This window comes from Podarcis raffonei, chromosome 1 (genome assembly GCF_027172205.1).
Source record: "Podarcis raffonei isolate rPodRaf1 chromosome 1, rPodRaf1.pri, whole genome shotgun sequence".
Classification (NCBI taxonomy): Eukaryota; Metazoa; Chordata; class Lepidosauria; order Squamata; family Lacertidae; genus Podarcis; species Podarcis raffonei.
This window is the reverse complement of record NC_070602.1, coordinates 30,995,199-31,001,013: the sequence shown is the minus strand read 5'-3', so window position 1 is coordinate 31,001,013 and position 5,815 is coordinate 30,995,199.

The window sequence follows — 5,815 nt, the reverse complement described above, 5'->3', positions numbered from 1 at the left end:
GTCTGTGCTGCGGGGTTGTCGTGTGCGCGCCTCGCTTGCATTTCAGAAGACACCGTCGGCGTCCCTGCCGAGCCCCAAAAGGCAGCTCGCTATTGTCCCGGCTCTAAATAAAATGATGGGGCGGCTGTTGCTTCGCGGGGATTTGAGCCGGATCCTCCCATGCCGCTTAGGGCTGTCCCCTTTTTGCAGCAAGCGAAGTCTCTTTCCCCCTCGAGGTGCTTGCTTGCATCCCGGGCCAAGGGAAAGCGCGGCCACCGGCTGCCCTCCGGCGTTTTAAGCCGGGTTTGTTTTTGTTTTTACTAGCGTCGCTTCACCTAGTTTTGGTATTTCCCGTGACTAGAAATAAAAAGGACATTTGGTTCGAAAGATTCCCGGTGTGAAGTAAACCCATTTACTACAAAAGGGTGAGCAGCACGAATCATCCACAATGAGCTTCGTGCAGTCGCGGTTTCCACAGCTGTTGGCAGAATATGTTCCACGAGTTTTTAGCCCTGAAGATGCTTCCGGACTCTCTGCATATTAGGACAGTAGGTTTTTTAGTAGTCTGCATGCACACTTAAAATATACAGACACAAAAAGCCCACAAAAAAACAGTATCTCTGTGGAACCCTCCCTTCAGATGTCAAGGAGAAAAATAACTACGGTACCTAACTTTTAGAAGGCAGCCCTATATCGGGAAGTTTTTAATGTTTGATTTTTTTATTATGTTTCGATATATGCTGTAAGCCACCCAGAGTGGCTGGAGAAATCCAGCCAGATGGGCAGGGTATAAATAATAAAATTGTTGTTGTTGTTGTTGTTGTTATCTACACGTTGGTTATTCTTGGAAACTCCTGTGTAGGTATTTGTATATGAAACAGATAATTATTAGTAAAGTATCACCAAGGCATGCATTCTTTTTCTCTTACATGGATGGTGAGCAATGGACTGAATATTCACTTAAACATGAAAGAATTGAGTGCTCCATTATTATCCTTCACCACTGCACACCATTCTTCGTTAACATATACTACTGGGCACTATTGAAGACACTGTATTCAAGGTTATTAAAAACATGTTTTATTATACTATTCATATAAAAATAAGCACATACAAAGTACCTTTCATCACCATAAAAACAGAATGCAATGATAACCTATTTCCACCAAGTTATATACCAGGAATGGGGAACCTGTAGGCCTTAAAATGTTGGCTGGCCTTCAGTCACAACAAGCCGAGGTGGATTTAGGGGAGCACAGCCAGTTTGGTTGCACTGGGCACAGAGCCTTGGGACACTGCAACTATGATATAGAATGGCAGGCAAGAGGCGTGTGTGTATGTATTTTGGCATCACACAGGGCACCGCTGAAATTTGAGACCAAGGTCCGCCATTGCATGTCAATTCTAAGAGCAACGCAAGAAAAAAGCTGAGATACTGACTGTAGGAGTGAATCAGACACAAAGTTCTCAAAATCTTTTATTACTGCCCAACACATTCTGAAAACAATAAATTTATTCGGGGGGAGGGCATAGTTTTGAGCTATAAAGTCTTAAATGGCTCAGAACCACAATACCTCAAGAAGCATCTCTCCCCTTATGAACTGACCCATACCCTACAATCATAATCTGAGGCCCTTCATGTGCCGCCTCAGTGAGGTCTGGAGGGTGGCAACACTGAGAATTGGCCTCTTCTGTGGCGGCCCCCACTTGTTAAATGCCCTCTCCAGGGAGACTCCCCTGGTGTCTTTGTTACGTATCTTTAGGCACCAGGCAAAAAAAAATTCCTGTTCTGCCAGGCCTTCAGCTAATTAAACAATCTGTGACTTTTTAAACTGTAGTGGCAGGGGATTGAGGTTTTTTTGTCATTATGGTATGTATTTTTGTGTTTTCAATATTGTAAACTGCCCTGTGATCTTTGGGTGAAGGGCAGTATAGAAATTAAATTAAAATTTATTATTTTTCTCTGATTTATTCCAGCTGTAATCCAACAGCATCTGGAGTACCACAGGCTTCCCACTCCTGTTCTAAGTGGTCAGGATTCACACCCATTACCAGAACTAAAAGTGAACTTTAATTACATTAACATGAATCACTCAAAATTCAGTTTTTCATCAACACAACTTGCAATAATAAAACATCCTGTATTTTAGACATTTGCTCACAGGACAGCTTGCTAAAAAAGATCTGATCTGATACAGCAGGGTTAACAATATAAAGCAGTATCTTTAAAGGAAAGTTTGCCCCCGCACAGGGTTAAATGGAACAAAAACTGAATTGAAGCATTTTCAATGTAGCAATTTACTCCCATATCAACCAGCAGTAAAGTACTTCACCTTAATTAGCTAGCCCCACTACTTCAGTGGAGAGTAAAATTATTGCAAGTACTGTACTCTGTTTTGTTCACAACCTGACAGGAAGAGCAGAGGTTCCTGCTCATTGCAAAACAGCAGACCATAAAATTTAATAGCTGAGGAACTCCTACCTTTTTGTTTTCCAGAGTTAGAATAAAAGCAATATACAGAAATCACATTCTCTGGAACTTTGTTGAGGGGGGATGACTGACTCAGCACCATTTCTGTCCAAAGCCTGCAGTGCATTTGGATACACTCACTCCAAATTACTCACTCCAGTTTCTGTATCCAGCCCTGGGAAGAAAGATGGTTGGTAAAACATCTTATCCCTATAAGGCTGGTTGGATGTTTTCAGTCCTGGGTCATTGGTGCCTCTGAGAACGCACAAAGTGCCTTTCTGAAACCACTACCAAATCCAGCATACCTTATCTGTGGAACTTCGAGTCATACTCCTGTTTCAGAATATTAGCTGTTAGAAAACAGCTTTGCAGCACTTACTTGAAGCAAGGGTAAGTGGACAGAGTGTGCTAACTTGAAGATGCTGGGAAATTCCCCTTCTTAAAGATCTCACATTGTACTTTCAAACTAGACTTCTTCACATCTGACTGAACAAGCCCTCGGAGGTATTTGACTCGGCACTATTCAAATACGGTAGTCTAGAGAAGGTAGCTCTAAAGCGGGCTAGTTGTAACCTGCAATGCAAGTTCTTTGTGCAATGAGACTAAACTTGATACACACAGGATGGATTTCATTGACTTGCCAGTTATCGGGTTGCAAACTCCTTTGAAAAAAACCTGCATTCAGATTTGTAATCTTTCACTTCAGTCACCTGTGATTGGGAGTCAGTTGAGTGCTGCGAGGGGGAAAACACTTTATTACCATCCTCAACTGCCATTCCCAATCAACATCCCCATGCAGTGCACCTTGGAATGTCGTTCACTACTTCCAGCAGCAGGGTTGAGTTCCTTCAAATGTAACTGTTTTTTACCCCAAAGCAAGTGCTCTAAGATAGCATTAGAAGTGCCATGCAAGCTCTGTTTTAAGGTTGCTGTTGTTTACAGCTGGAACTAGGCAGCCTGGAAACCTGGTAAACATACACCATATACACATGATATGGGGGAAATGCACAATTGTGCTGAATTTCACACAATCCATACAGAATCAACTCCTGTTCCAAAGCAACACGGATACAAATCAGTCCCCACTCCCTCATAAGGCTTGTTGCTAGCACAAGCACCCCAGACATCAAGCTGCTAGCATGCTAATTTTATTAACTGACAAATCAGATGTGCTAATTGTGTGCAATGGCTCCATCCACCAAGGCCAAGAGCAATCAGGTTTGCCATCACTGACTTAACACACACAGACATGCTGCTCTTCCTTCAGGAAACTCAAAAGTAGTTTAATAGAGAGAACATGCAGAAAGTGTTTGTTTTAGGCAGGGACTAGGCTGAGATCTAGTAAACATGAAGTTTTCTGCGTTCTAATACGATTATCCAGAGAAGTCTCTTTTAGTTTTAATTAACCCTTTCAGAGATAACTGATTTATTGGCAAAGAGGTTACCAGGCTTTGCTCTACAACTTGAAAACCATTTAATGTTAAGAACTAGGGATGGTTGAGCTTGCTATTTGGGTCAGTATGATATTCTGGGTAAAGCTTTGGGTTTTGTTGTAGGGTTCTAGGTTCAAGTTCCTACTTAATCGTAAGCATCTCTTGATGGGGATGATAAATGAGGTAAGAGTTATTATACCTGTACACTGAAGCGCAATACAGAAATGATTCTGGTGTCTTGTAAAGATAAGACTTTCACCCAGGCCTTTTTAATCCTGACCTATAATGCTTGATCCTGTTTTTACTAGATTTCTCTTTTATTGTTTTATGCTTGCATTTTTGTACACCGCTTCGAATTAACAGTTTAGAAATGCTTTTTTCAAACCAACCAACCAACCAACAAACCAACAAACAAACAATCTACTTAAGTAACAGATGCTAGAAGGAAATAACTGATTAAGTAAATTAATGCATAAGCTTTTGAAAGATTTACAGAGACACCGGACTGGAGAGCATGTCCCCCCTGCAAAAACCTTTATTGAGAAAAATTGACAAATCCCCAACCCACTTGTTACAGGTTAAGTCTGTACAGGTTTTCACTGCCCGTTATACTCAGCTTCAGTTACACCACGAGTTAGAAGTGAAGCCATGTCAAGCTACACCACTAAAGCTAAAGTTTAATGGTTCTCAAGACGTCACATAACCCATCAAAAAAGGTCATTTCTCATTGGCAAAGTAGTGGTAAATTAAAATGAAAGGCCAACAGGGTACCAAAAAGATGCTTTTGCTTTGAACTGTAGAAAATTTGCTATGGGAGTCTAAAAAGAGGAGCCCAAAAGTACTCACTACACCTGTAGCACAATCTTCCAGCACAGTTTCTATTTATTAACTGTTTCCAAAGTAAAAAAAGATAAGCAGGAAAGGTCTTAAGCTCTGAATTTAAAAGCAGCACTAGACACATGAAGGCAAAAGTCACAACAGTAATTTTGGGCAGTGGGAGAAGAGACATTTTACAAGTTCCAGCGTTTCTGATCAGTGTAGTTAGCTGTCAACATTTAGGCTTAAGGAAATTTGCAGAAGGACATTTTCCCTCCGCCTTCTCCATTTGCCACTATCAGTATCCCCTGGTTTTTCAGTGTGGGATGGGGAGTGAGAGGGTGGCTGAGGGAGGGGAGACAAGGATAGGAAACTTCCCCTTCACAAAGATCCTTAGGATTCAAAATGGATTTGGGGTGATTTCCCCACTTCCCCTTGTGTATCATCCTGTGTTGTCCAAGAGGGGGCCCCAACCCTGCCAAGGGGCTTTTTAGGGGACATAAGTGCCTGCAAGGGAAAGGAGGGACATTAAGATTTATTTGAGAATTTAAGTTGGGACCCAAGACTTTTTTTGTGATACACTGCTCTGAAACTTGATATGTTTTGAGTCAGGGATGATGTATTTGTTGCTGCTATAAGCCCTGAAACTTGTAGAGCCCAGAAAAGGCACAAATGTCTTAAAAATTAAAATGACACTACAGCTCATCTACAGTTGCTCCCACTGACTCACCTGCCTGCCATTTTGCATCCAAATAACTTCCGGTTTCTTGCTGTGGGAAATGGCTGCCTCCCACACGAACAGCCCCCAGCCGTGCCAGTAATTCAGGGTTGATATGAGGGTAATTAACCCTGGCAGACTCCCCAGGGTTATATGGTGGGTTATAAGCATCTGGATATAACTTACAAGTTCATTAAAATGCAGGTCTAAGATTGCCCCAACTTCTATCTTTGGTAGAAGACAGGGTTTTATATCGCCCATGGGGGTGAGGGAGAAGAGACCTATCCCCCTCCCCTAAGGATTAACCCAACTGTGTATTCAAGTATGCATCAAGCTGGTGCCTCTTACCATTAAAAATGGCTTTTCACAGTATCCAATGTGCTTTCAAGAACTGCTTCA